Here is a 14619-nt window from a genome sequence, read left to right on the forward strand (position 1 = left end):
GGAGCAACAATCTAGAACCCACCACGGTGGGCAGTTACGCAGAGCAGTTCAGCTATCTGATAACTAGTCTAGACCTTTGTGCAAAGCCAAGTAAGAGTGCATTGAAGGCTGGGAAATAGCATTCTCGCGGAGTGACTCTTTCTGCTTGTGTTTTGCATCAGAAACAATCAGAGCTGCCATTTGCGGGAGTTCCTGTACTCATGGTTTGTTTCTTCCCAACCCACTCTATAAGAGTAGTGCTCTGTCTACACTTTGCAAGTAAGAAAACCCACATGTCAGAAAAACATTTTAAATGGACCACGTTGACAGGTGGTGAATAGAAGAGGTAGAATTTTCCAAGGACATTTAAGCTTCTGAAAGCCATCGTTCGATTTCCAGCTCATCCCTTCAGCTCATCATAGCTGGAGATCTGTGTGCAGTGTGAGTACAGGACCCTGAAAGACGTAGAAAGCAGGAGAAGTAGGGTTCCACTGCAAGTTCTCTCAGGAGACAGGATCCACTTGCTGGTAGCCAAGCTACCTGGGGCCTAATGCCCTCACTTAAGATCTACACGTTCCGGGTTCGCGTGAGAAGGACACGTTGCGGCTTGTCTCTACTCTCTCACGGTATTTGAAAGGGAGTTGGATGGAGTCTTGATGCTCTGAATAGCCCTTAAGGCTTCACTTAGTTCATTCTGATGAAGACACAGCATCACTGAGAATGGTAGGGGGTATCTGGGAATTTGGGGAAATGCTAAAAGCACCTGTCTTTAAAAGAGGTGGCAAAGCTCTTGTCTCCTAGGGTCTTTCCCCCAAGATGATACATAAGAATGCTAAATTCCAATGCCTACTACATGCCTATAATTCATTTAATTTATTTTATTATCTCCCCCCCCTTTTTTTTTTCATTTTGTCAGTGAGGACTATGAGGAAAGTGGGAGGAACTAAGGGAGACCCACACTGAGAAAAGGGGTAGTATGTTGCCCAGGGAGCTGCAGAGGGAGACCCACACTGAGAAAAGGGGTAGTATGTTGCCCAGGGAGCTGCAGAGGGAGACCCACACTGAGAAAAGGGGTAGTATGTTGCCCAGGGAGCTGCAGAGGGAGACCCACACTGAGAAAAGGGGTAGTATGTTGCCCAGGGAGCTGCAGAGGGAGACCCACACTGAGAAAAGGGGTAGTATGTTGCCCAGGGAGCTGCAGAGGGAGACCCACACTGAGAAAAGGGGTAGTATGTTGCCCAGGGAGCTGCAGAGGGAGACCCACACTGAGAAAAGGGGTAGTATGTTGCCCAGGGAGCTGCAGAGGGAGACCCACACTGAGAAAAGGGGTAGTATGTTGCCCATGGAGCTTCAGAGGGAGACCCACACTGAGAAAAGGGGTAGTATGTTGCCCATGGAGCTGCAGAGGGAGACCCACACTGAGAAAAGGGGTAGTATGTTGCCATGGAGCTGCAGAGGGAGGGCCCAGCCCAGGAGCTGCCAGTGCCATCAGTTCTGGACCTTACCACCCTGCCAAGAAGCTAACTTGCCTCCTCTCCAGCACAAGAGTCCCAAAGCAAGTGTTCTCCATTGAACACAGGAGAATTTTCCAAGGGCCAGAAAGGACATGGGAAAAAGGGGCCAATCCCCAAGATCATTGACAAGGCTTTTAAAAGCGCAATTTCTTGACGTGACCTCAGAGATCTTTCCAGTCATGTTCCACTGGGGAAACTGAGGCTGTGTTCACAGTGAGTTACCGACAGCCTCTCCTCTCGTAGCAGCTCCTGCTTTGCTCCTTAGGCGTTCGTCACAGTGTGTGCAAGGCCACCAGAAAGGCAGTTCTGGCAGCAACACAGGACAGCGGTGTCAGGATGGCTATGCACTGTCTGCCAGAGGCAAACAATGGCTGCTGAAACAGGCTTGTCAGTTTCTGCCCTGGTTCAGAAAGGCCGCTGCCACTCTCCAGGCCACACGTGCACCTCTTAGCTCTGCTTAAAAGGAGTTTCTCAGGCATTGAATATGAAAGGCAAGAACTCTTTTGTCCTCCATTCATAAATTCCAGACCTCCAGGGGTGGAGGAGATGGTTCGCTCTGCTGTTAGAGCCAAGGGCTGGCATCCCACCTGTCAGCCACACTCCAAACATCAAGGTTATTATTCTGAGTTTACTCTCTCTACTCTTCATTGTTTTCTCTGAAACAGCATCTCAGGAAAGCAAAGGCCAAGGTATACTAAAACCATGTTAGCTTTTTTTTCTATCCTAAGCATTCCTCTGAGTACTTCCCAGATGTGGAGCCCACTTTGTCAACATGCTAGGTCAAAGGATTCCATGTCAAGCCTCCAGGGTGAAGCTGAAAGATGAAACACAGAACAGTATTAGTAAACACCAAATGCTGGGATATAAATATAAATGTGACCTAAGTTCTACATGGGACATGCTAGAAATGATCATCTGTCTGAAATCGTGACTTCATCCTTATCTGCATTTGCTGTACCCAGCCGCTCTATTACAAGAGTAAGGTAAATCACAACACATTATGTTGGGCTGAAAGCACATGGGATGCTGCAGGCTTCTGAAACAGCGGTGCAGGCTCCACAAAGGACATTTAAATTCATTGTTTTAAGAAAGGGTAGTAAACTTGTGCCCCCAGTGGATGGACCCGTGGACCACTGGCTTCCAATCTTGGCTATCAAAGGGCTCTGAATGCCACAAAACCTCCCTTACACAAATCCAGCATGTATGTCCCTAGTTTCCAGTCTGCAGTCTGGGCTCTGATCCATCTGAGTCTCCATCCACAAGACTTAAGGATGCCTCTGTTTCCCTTCACACTGTCGTTTCCACACCCAGCAGCTCCTTTTCTTCCACTATCCTCTTGGTGTGTGCCAAATGCAATTGTCTCTTCCCCGTGTCTTTCCTGTGGTTTGACCCACACAAACTACATCTGGATGGTTGTGTTCTGTTTTTGTTTGTTTCATTTGACTCTGGGTTTAAATATGGTGTGTGTGGTGGAAAGGGTTGTATATGTTTTGTTTCGACTAAGTGTCTTAGTTACTTTTCTGTTGTGGTGATAAAACACTGTGATTAAGACAATTTAGAAAAGGAAGGGTGCCAGGCAGTGGTGGCGCACGCCTTTAATCCCAGCGCTCGGGAGGCAGAGCCAGGCGGATCCCTGTGAGTTCGAGGCCAGCCTGGTCTACAGAGCGAGATTCAGGACAGGCACCAAAACTACACAGAGAAACCCTGAATCAAAAAGGAAAAGAAAAAAAAAAAGGAAGGAAGGAAGGGTTTGTCTGTATGGTTCCAGAGGGTTGAGTCCGTGATGGAAGGAAAAGGAAGCTGAAAACTCACCCCTTGGAGCACAATCACAAAGCAGAGACAGAAAACTAGAAATGTCAGAGTCTTTAGACTCTTGAAGCCTGCTGCCAGGGACATACGTCCTCCAGCAAGACCACACCTCCTAAACCTCCCCAAACAGTGCTACCAACTGGGGACCAAGCGTTCAAACACCTGAGCCGCCGAGGGACAGTTATCGTTCGAACCATCACACTAAGGCTGCCCCTCCTGTCAGAGAGCTCTGAAGACCACAGTCTCTCCTTCACACAAAGTCGGCATCTGCCCCTTCAGCTTCCAGTCTGCTGTCTTAGCGCTGACCCACCTAAGTCTCCATCTACAAGACTTGATCCCTCTTGATAATCTATCAGTTCTGCTATGGGATCACCTACATTTTCCTAAGAACTAGCAGTCTGGTACAAAAGCTAGAGTCCTGTTCCTCTCTGGGAGTGGATTCAAATCCTGCCAACTGACACCATCAGTTTAGAGTCACATAGTCTAACATGGATAACTTCAACTCTCTCACCCATAGGGCAGCACTATATAAAAACATATAACATGCATGCCTTGTTATCATCGTCTTCAGTAGCTGCAAAGATACCACAAGCACTGAACGGCACGAGCTGAATTGTTGCTGTGAGAGGAGATGTAAGGTTAGGTTCCTGTGAGCCTCTGGCACAAGTATTTTTGTCAATGAGCAACACTAAACCTCTCCTCTTGGGTGCCTCTGTTTCAAGACACTTTAAGCATATTGTTGACTCAGGAACATGGAGCTCATAGCCAGGGGCTCTAGAACTCATGCCAGATGGATGATTTTTTTCTGGGAAGGTCTGTCACAGCCTTCTCATGCTTTAGATACCATGTTGGTACTATCATTAGGGGGCATTTGAAAACAGTGAAACAATCGACGAAAAGCAGGAATGCAAAGAGTACGACGTTAGGTGTGCCTGGAACGATGTGTGAGAGTTTGTTCCTCTCCGGCTGGGATCACATGCACTGGGTCACTGGTCTTGGCTCCTCTTTGCTCACCTCCATGAGTTAGTCTCAAAACCACGGTGATTTGTGCTGGATGATTCCGAAGGGACTAGGGGTTAGGAATTGCAAATGCAGACTCTGACACAGTGAGGATAACCTGACTGCAGTGGTTACTGTGTTTCCACTCTTTTCTAGTACTAAGGATCTGTTGCCAAGTTATTTGGATTTCTCCCATAGTCTTCTACATGGTTAGCCAGCTTTAGACCTTTTTACTTTATCCCATAAATTTCCAGAAGTGTGCCTATGACATGTGGGTACAGATGTGTGTTCATATGTGTGGGTGCATGTATACATGTATGTGCATGTATGGAGGCTCTAGATTGATGTCCCCTTTCCACCTGATATATTTTGGAACAGGGTCTTTTGCTCACCATTTATCTAGCTAGTAAGCTTGGCCCAGAGAGTCCCTGTCTCTGCCCCCTTGAGTGCTGAGATCATAGGCAGGCTGCCCAAACCACCTGGCTTTTATGTGGGTTCTGGGAATCTAAAGTCTGGCCCCCATGCCTGCATGGCATCACCTTACCCAAGAGCCACCTTCACGGTCAATGTCTGCAATTTTGGCAGATGCTTCGTTGTTGGGAACTATGTCGAATCATCTAATCCAGTCCATAACCTTGACAAAAGCCATACTTCGTTGTTACAGGAGTCCGGCCTTCTCTTGGCTGTCCCATTAGTCTCCTTCCATTAGTCTAGCTCCCCGAAGTTTCCTAAGCCAACTAGGTTGTCTCTAGAGTTCACACAGGTTAGAGGTTTTCAAACTTGTCCTTTCCCCTCATATTCAACACGACACAAAGTTCTGTTGATTTTAGATGTGACAATAAGGAGAAAAACCTTGAGTCTATAACTCGAAGGGCATATGCTGAATAAAGGCAGCTACACTGAAACCTAAAACCTTCCAAATATGAGGTCCCCAAAGGACAGGCAGAGGAGGAGGAGCCCTTTGGTAGTGACGGGATTCAGAACCCTTGGACTTCAGTGATACTGGCTCAGCTGTCTACTGGGGATTTTATGAGATCCTTTCTGGAGTGGAGGAGGCAAGAAGGGGAAGTAGGGGAGCCTGGTGAAAGGAGGAGCCAAGGGGGTAGAGGGGAGTTTGGAGGGCTCTGGTCACATGACAGGGTGACTGCTTGCTCAGAAAGGGGAAGTTAATCTCCCTCATTTTTTTTTTTCCTGCCAGGCTCTGAAGGACCCCCTTGGCCTCACCTTGGTTCTTTCTACTTTAGTCCCATTTTCCCAGCACCTGCGGTCTCCTTTGTGAGCCAGCAGCCATAACACAGTTGGGTGACTGTGGAATGACTAGCTTCCTGGGAGAATCCCACCAGCATTTGTCTCTTGGGAGCAGAGTACACAGCAGGCCGGATTTGTCCCCATTGTTCAGCGAACAGCCACATCGGCCTGCACACTGAACCATGGGGCCAGAACAATGGTGGGTCCCACCGGGAATGCTGACCAGGATGGTTTCCTAATACACCCTGGCTGGTTTGCCCAGACTCACAGCAAGCCTGGTGGCCCTGGCCAGGCTGGTACGACAGGGCCCAGTGCTAAGTACAGAAAGATAAATCTTTATGCTATGTTCCTATGAGAGGGAGTGGGGGCGGGGGGAAGAGCCAGGAGGGTGCTGCCTGTGAGGGGATTATGAACCAGACTCACTGACAGCTCCTGAAGACTCCTCTAAAGGCCAGGTGCCCCGGCAGTTGTGAGGGAGACACAGGTTCCTGCCTGCTCAGTGTCCCATGGTTCCTTGGCAACAGTACACTCACACTGTCTTGGTGATGCTCTCGACACACAGGGCTTTGGCTCTTACCATGGTTATGTGAAAAGAAAAGACAGCTACGATTCCCACTTAATGAGTGAATAGGCTGAGTCACCTGTAGAGGTGACTTCAGACTTCCTAGACCCCAGAACCAAGAAGAGCCCTTTGATGTGACTAGTGTCACGCCAACTGGTTCCCTGTGTATGAGAAGGAACTTTAAGAAGACTGTTATCCTCGTGTTTGTTATAATCATAACCATGATTTCAGTTGTCGATGACTCTTAAGATATAAGTGAATGTAAGTGGGAATTAGCGTGCTGGCCTCGGAGGGAATTGGGAGAGTGAGCATGTGCTGGACAGGCAAGCTAATGCATTGTCGGTTATATTATATCTCCCCCTGTCCTCTGCCCACCACTTCTCTGGTTTCTTGTCCTGTTCTTCCATAATGAAAAGAAACACAGCAGATCTGCCTGAAAAAGAAGGGACTTGATGGCCTGGCTTTGGGGTGTATCCTCTTTTCAGAAAACAAATCTCAAAATTGGAAAACAAGAAAAGTAGGAGGAAATATTTGCTTTGAAATGACTACCTATGGGGCTCTTTAAAAGGTAACACTTAGAATTCGGACAAAAATTCAACATTCCTAAAATTCTCCATCTCAAGGAGCTATAAAAGCAAGAGAACATTTCCAGGATGTGAGAGCTTGGACTCGAATCAGATTGTCAGTCTGTGACCTTCTCATGCAGGTCTTAGGTCCCAGAGAGAAGACCCCTTTGCTTGAAAGGGGTCCTGTGCCATCATGAGCCACAGTGGGAAAGCACCCTCACCCTCACCCCACGCACCCCACCTGTGCTCAACTGAGTAAAGACAAATGAGGAATTAGAGAGGACTTAGCACAATTTTAAACTTACCCCTTCCCTCTGAAGATTTGATCACTTTAGTCTATGAAGTAAATTTACTGGAGACAGGTAACAGGAAAAGGACAGACACTTCAAACCATGCCCAAGGCACAGGAGTATTTGGCTCAAAGTGGGAAGTAGTTGACATATAGGACTTAAAGAGATGAGGTCCAGACGTTAGAGAGGATGTGCTTGGAAAGTGTTACCTCAGCCACATGGGTTCCCCAGGCAACAGGGACTCTGTAATCTGTCAGACCCGCTATCTCGTCTTCTGTTCAAAGTTTCTCTCAGGCAGAGCAGAGACATCAGAAACACCATGGTTGGTTACTAACACTGAAAAAAGGTATCTATTTCTTTGTTTAAAAAGATAGCTTTCCGAGCCAGTCTCAGGTCTACAAAGATCTACGGAGTTTCTGAAAAGCCAGAGGAACATTTAGGGTGGGCTAGTCCACTCTCTCACACAGGCAGCTCGTGCAGGAACGGTCCCGGGACTAGTGAATGTGGGAGGGATCACGGAGAAAGTCATGGTCTTTGCCTAGGAATCAAGGAGGTTCTGATTAATGGCTTTGGAGGGTGAGTTCATCCAGACATCCTTCAAACATCCTAAAACCCAATTTTTAAAGTGTTTGATATGATGACTCTTTACAAATACATAGTTGGGTAAACACCAACAAAATTAGGACCGAGCATTGTCATGCCCAATCCAATTCCTCTGTGTCCCCTGGGGGTCACTGCTTGAAGCCTGTGCTGACATATCCCTCTTGGGCTGGAGCCACTGGCCTTCCCTTGGCTCACCTTCTCCAGATGTCCTGGAGTGGGGTCGGGCAGTGTGGTGGTTTGTGCCTGTCTTCTTCCACACAGATGATGCTTGGGGATGCATCTGTGGTGTACCACACATCAGTATTTCTTTTCTGTTGTGAGTAACCATCTATTTTATAGATGTATCCTTTTTATTTTTAATAATTCAGGAGGGAAGGAAATGGGCTTGTTTCCAGACACTCGGCTTTTGTTTATAGTATCTTTAAAGTCTCCAGAACCATGTGTCTAGGTGGTCTAATTTCCACAAAATAACTATGCTTTCCCCCTCTCTCTTTTAGGGTAACACACTTAGACCTGCCTGGAGATCTTGAGGTGGTGACCTGACACATTTGTACCCTTCTGCCTTGTTTCATAAAGAGCTTGCTAGCTGTATCCCTGTCCTGGGTTCAGAGGGCAGCAGCTAGGAGCCCTAGCCTAGATCTAGCCTCCCTCCCCATCTTGTCCCAGCAGATCTGAATACTCCTAGGGGCACAGGTGGCCAGGCTGGTGAGAGAGAGAGAGAGAGAGAGAGAGAGAGAGAGAGAGAGAGAGAGAGAGAGGAGAGCGCTAAACTCCTGGAGCCCTGGGTTGTGAGGTGATCCTGGAAAGGTAGGATCCTGTGGATAGTAGGACACCAGCTGGGAATACAGGCCGCCAGTGAGAGCATCTCAGTTTATAATGCTCAAATGTTTAGACATCTGATCTATGGATCTCCATTTTTCCTCTCTTTCCCCAGAGCCACATTATAAAGAGGCTTGCCCTGGCTGTCACTGGGGAAAGCATCTGAGTTTCTTTTCATGTTCCCATGAACAAATCACTCCATCAGCACCAATGGCTCTCTGCTGGTTCAGAAGAATAATTCTTTTGGTACCTAGAGGTACCTGCTTCATTAATAGGGTGTGGTTTCTGTGCTGGGAGAGTCTTACCTCATCCTTCCATCTGGTCCCCTGACTGATGACAGCTGTCAGTGCAGAAGAAAACAATCTGTGCTTGGCAGTCCTTCTCTGTGTCCCCAGTCAACTCCTTCATGCACTCCCCACAAGCAACTGTTTCCGCCTCAAAACCCCATCACATGACCTGGTCTCTACAGATACCTCCTACTCAACAGAGAAGATGGAGGGCAGTATTCGTTTGCACAGCTGCCTCCCCATTTCTGTCTCTAAGGCATCAGAGTTCACTGACATTTTGTTCTCAGTTCTCTTCATAGTCCATCCTCACCTCTATGACTCCAGAGTCTCCCTGTCTCTCCTCCTTTGCTCTCCCCTCTCTTCCTTCTCTTATTCTTCCCTCCCCTCCCCTCCCCTCTCCTCTCCTTTCCTCTCCCTTCTCTTCCCACTCTCCTCCTCCTCCTCCTCCTCCTCCTCCTCCTCCTCCTCCTCCTCCTCCTCTTCTTCTTCTTCTTCTTCTTCTTCTTCTTCTTCTTCTTCTTCTTCTTCTTCTTCTACGGTTTTCTACTTTTATTTTATGTGCATTGGTGTTTTGCCATGAGTGTCAGGTCCCCTGGAACTAGAGCTACAGAAAGTTGTGAATTGCCATGTGTGTGCTGGGAATTGAACCTGGGTCCTCTGGAAGAGCAGTCAGTGCTCTTAACCACTAAGCCATCTCTCCAGGCCTGCCAAGTCTTCTTGACTCTTCATGCAACTTACTTGTCTCATTCACCTAGCACAGGACTGGGCACACCACAGATGATAGACAGGTAGTCTTCGGATAAGTGAAAAATGCTCAGAGCCTGGGCTGGTGAGAAGGCTCAGTGGGGGAAGGGTGCCTGCGGCTAAGTTTGATAACCTGAGTTCGATCCTCAGGACTCAGGCACAGGCTGGAAGGAGAAACTGAGTCCCAAAAGCTGTCCTCCCACCTCCACATGGCACCCTGGCATACTCAGGCTCAAGCCCAAGCACATATACACGAAATAAATAATTTTGTGTAATTAAAAAAAATTTAAAACCTCTCAGAGCTAGACACGAGGGCATATGCCAATAGTCCTCAGCTCTTGGGAAGCTGAGGCAGGAGGAGCAGTTTAAGGTCAGCCTGAGCTACAATGGAAAAGCCTTGTCTTAAAAAAGGAAAAGATCTAGGCATAGTGGTGGTACACGTCATTAATCTCAGCACTTGGGAGGCAGAGGCAGGAAGATCTCTGTGCGTTCAAGACATCATGGGTTCCAGGCTAGCTAGGACTGCATAGTGAGACCCTGTCTCGAAAGGAAAAGGAAAAGGACGAGGAGCCTTTCTGAGGCCCCGTGGATCCAGTTTTACAATTTAAAACAACAACAACAACAAAAAAGTTGAGTCTCAGAGTAGTTAATAAATTGTCACAGGTCATACAGTCGATAAGTCAAGAGTCAGAAGCCAAACCTAATCTGTCTGGTTCCACAGCTTCTACCTGCAACAGCCTGCCTCTGTGTGCTAGGTCACTGAGTGAATTACCCCTCCACAGCCTGCTACGGGGTGGTCTCTGCTTGCACAGCTCCGGCACCTGGGGCACAGGCCTTCTGAAGGCCCTCCTACCCGCAGGAGCTGTGCCCACTGGGAAGCTGGGGTATCTCATCAGATCCCACCAGGATGCTGGGTGAATGAATGAGAGCACTCATCTGGTAGATGACAATTCATTCATTCATTCAACATATATTTGCTGAGCACTGACTGTGTCGGGCCCAGTTGTAATCTGCAAGATATACTGATGGTGGGTAAACTGAGGCACAGCCACACTTTCCTGCAAGTTGCATGGAATAGTCACACAGATAAATGTCTAACCACAGACAGTGTTTTGAGAACCGGTAATGAGGAACTGGTCTCTGAGAATTCAGGGTGACTGAAAACAGGGCCACTCCTCTAGAGTGCGTGGCGGAAAGGGACCCAACCCTGATTTTCGTTGAGGGTGGGATGTAAGCAGAGCTCCAGGATAAACCCCGAGAGACCTAGAAATGCCAGAACTCAGACCCGGGTCCGCAGAGATCTTCAGGTCTCCTAGGTTTAGTGGCCTGCAGAGTCCAAAGTTACAGCTAATGCTGCAAACAATATTGGTTGACTTTAGTCTTGGCTCTGTATAACAGAAAACCCTGAGGAGGGTGGGTTTAAAAAGACAAGATTGGTTTTCTTGTCTTTTCACATAAAGTATAACAAGAGTTCGGGGCTTCCTGGTCCTCTGGGCCCCTGAGCTTCTCTTCCGGTCACAGCTTCCTCTTCACCATCCTCAGAGTAACCTCATGGTCTAAGCTGTGGCTGCAGCCATGCAGCAGCACACCAGGAGCCTCTATAGGGAGGGTGAAGGCCAGGGAGTACTTCAGCATTGCCATGCATGCTTAGCATGCAAAAGACCCTGGGTTCATCCCCAGCCACACACACACACACACACACACACACACACACACACACACACACACACACACACACACGTCCTATCTAGCTTACACGTTAGTAGTCAGAATTCGGCCACTTGGTCAGAACTAGCTGCAAGCCAGGCTGGAGAATGTAGGCTACAACAGCTTTCTGGGTGCTGGGGCTGTAGCTCAGGTGGTAGAGCCTACTTTTCCTAGCTATGCACAAAGCCCTGGTTCGATCCCTCACACTACATAAAATGATGCACACCTGTAACCTCTGCACTGGGAAGGTAGAAGCAAGAGAATCAGAAGTTCAAGGTTACCCTTGGCTACATAGTGAGTTCCAGACCAACGTGGGATACATGAAACCTGCCTCAAAAAAAAATTTAGAGAATTCTGTTAAGAACATTGCCTATCCCAGTTTGCTCAAGATAGAGGCGTTTCACAAGATATAGGATTTTTAGTTTAAATTCAATAAAGTCCTGAGCAGACCTGTAGTAATAGGTCCTGTTATTAAGGACGCTGGTGTTGGCAAGTAGTGTGCCTTATCTACACTATCGTTAACATTGGCACTACATTTGCCTCCCTAAGCCTGTGTGCACATAGACCAGTCCATAGCCAACCTGACTTGGCTGAGGAGAGCAAAATCACACGAAGGACACATTTGTTGAGCTTGCTGTGTGCCGTAAAGCACGCCATTGACTTTTGTCGGGACCTATGTGGCTAGTTATCTATTTCAAAGGCTCTATGACCTGAAGTGCTTGACAAATGTTAGTTCCTGTCATTTTCACAATGACACCAGTCTTCAGCCTCCCATTTTACAGATGGAAAAGCTGAGGACTAGGGAAACAGCGTTTAGCATTGCAGGGATCAATGAGCTACGAGCACAAGTAAGCTGGGATGTGAACTCAGGAGTCTGCACCCTTGCCAAGTCTCTAGACCCAGCACTTGGGAGGTGAAAGCCAAAGGATCTGAAGTTCAAAGCCCGCTTCAGTTACATAGTGAGTTTGAGGCTAGCCTGGGCAACATGAGACCATGGCTCAAGCAACAAGCAGAAGGAGTACACAGGCTTGTCCAGGAAGCTGTGCTGTCCTGTATATAATAATAGAAAGTGATTCTGAAACAAGTTAAAAACCAAGCGAGGTGGGAGCCCAGGCTAGACATCTTATTTTAAAAGCAGTTAATAAAGAGAACTTCCTTCATGGGACTGGGGGTGCACCTGAGTTGAGAGTGTTTGCCTAGCACATCAGAAGCCCTGGTTCCAATCCCCATCATCGCATAATCCAGGTTTGGTAGTTCATGCCTGTAATCCCAGCATTTGGGATGTAGAGGCAGGAGGATCAAAAGTTCAAGGCTAATTTTAGCTACATAGAGAGTCTAAGGCCAGTCTAGGATATGTGAGACCCTGTCAAAAACAAAACAGGCTGGGCGGTGGTGGCGCACGCCTTTAATCCCAGCACTCGGGAGGCAGAGGCAGGCAGATCTCTGTGAGTTCGAGGCCAGCCTGGTCTACAAAGTGAGTTCCAGGAAAGGCGCAAAGCTACACAGAGAAACCCTGTCTCGAAAAACAAAAAAACAAAACAAAACAAAACAGAACAAAAAAAAGAACCCTCCACGATGAGCCCGGCAGCCTGGTTTACAGAAAGGACGAAAGGAGAAAGCAAGAGCCACACAATTTAGCACAAGATTCAGCCAGCATTGATGATACCACACTGAAGAGAAGCTTCCTGGTCTATGGGAGTCAGAAGGAGACCTTATTTAGGAACCAGAAGGGCTTCCCAAAACTGATGATAGTTGAGCTAGGGATAAAAGGGACAGGGCATCCACACAGAGAATGAATACAGCCACGCAGGAACAGCAAGGACTCAGAACAAGCAGGTAGGGACCCTGTGACTGTAACACCAGATATGAGAGAGAAAGTGAGGAGGAGAGAGGATTCCAGGGAACATCATGAGCAAAGGCCCAGGATGAGGTAAGGAAGGCAGTGTGATCTGAGTTCTGAGAGCAGGAGAAGGCTTGAAAGGTTGCTGGGCCTCATGAAGAGTCTTGGAGGGAAAGATGAGGCCTAGGATGGGGCTTTGAGCACTGGTACATAGGACCAACCAACTTTAAGGAAAAGAACACAGGTTGATGAGGGTCTTGTCCTCTTGTCTCTACAGCAATGGCTCCCAGGACACATTTGAAGCATGTTACAGTGGTGCATCCACCCCGTCTTTCCATGGCTCCCACTGCAGCAGTATTGACCACAGCAGCTGGGCCTTCAAGCAGCTACAGGATTACATGGTCACAGTGAGTGGGGTGGCAGTGCTCCGCAGCAAGCACAGTGCATTGCAGGAATCTTATGTGACAGCTCAGAGGCCAGGGAGGGAGATGCGATGGGGAGAGGCCACCTTAGAAAAGCCTTGGCTGACATCAGCCAGCACTGAATGTCCCAAGCCTTTTTGGACATCTTGTCTTTTATCTTTTCAACAACCCCAAGGAGGTGGGAGATCCCTTCTCACCACAGGGGCAGAGGAGGAAGGCAAGGATCAGAGAGGGAGTGACCTCCTGACACCACAGAGGTGGTCACCAAAGGATTGGGCTTAGGAAGCTGGACCCACATCCCATTCCTAGATGCAGAGGACCAGATATTCCCCCAGTGGGCAATGGAAGGTTTGGGAGGCAGACTAGGCCAGGCAGAGTGTCGGAGAGAACCCCAGCATTTTTAGCAGGAAGTGAGTTTTATTGCACTCTGGGACTGGTCTCCAAGAACGTCCCTGTAGACAGATTTTTCTTTGGGCTGCCAGTTCCCAAAAAACAACACAGAGACTTATTATTAATTGTGAAAGCTCGGCCTATAGCTTAGGCTTGTTTCTAACTAGCTCTTATAACTTAAGTTAACCCACTTCTATTAATTTACTTTCTGCCTCCTGGCTTTATTACCTCATCTCCATACTGCCCATCCTGCTTGCTCTGCATCTCCTAGTATCTCCACCTTCTTCTTCCCAGCATCCTCTCTGCCTGGAAATCCTGCCTGGCTATTATTGGCCAGTTCAGCTTTTTATTAAACCAGTCAGAGTGACACATCTTCACAGTGCACAAAAAGATCATTCCACAACACATTCCTTGTTCTCACAGCTGCGGAGTAAGCTGGGTCCTTCTGAGATCCAGCAGTTCGCAATACTGCTACGGGACTATCGCCTGGGGCTGCCTATCCAGGACTTCTGTGCAGGCCTGCAGAAACTCTATGGGGACCGTCGCAAGTTCCTTCTCATTGGTAAGCCCCGGCTCCCCTTGGCTCCTGGCATCCCTAGTCGGGCACCACCTGGGAGCGCTTTGTTCTTCCAGCCCCTAAGGCCAAGACCTTGAGACCCTGAACAGAGAAGGAAGGCAAGAGTATGGAGAAGGAAAAGGAATTGCCAGGAAACAGCTGACATGAACAAAGCCCTCGGGTAGCAAAGCTGGGTCAGGTTGTGACCCACCCCTACACACACAGCCTGGGGGAGGGGGGGGCTCAGCCTCAGAGAGGCAAAGGAACTTGTCGAGAGTCACACA

The sequence above is a fragment of the Peromyscus californicus genome, unplaced genomic scaffold (assembly GCF_007827085.1).
Source record: "Peromyscus californicus insignis strain IS unplaced genomic scaffold, ASM782708v3 Scaffold_16__1_contigs__length_79575227, whole genome shotgun sequence".
Taxonomy (NCBI): domain Eukaryota; kingdom Metazoa; phylum Chordata; class Mammalia; order Rodentia; family Cricetidae; genus Peromyscus; species Peromyscus californicus.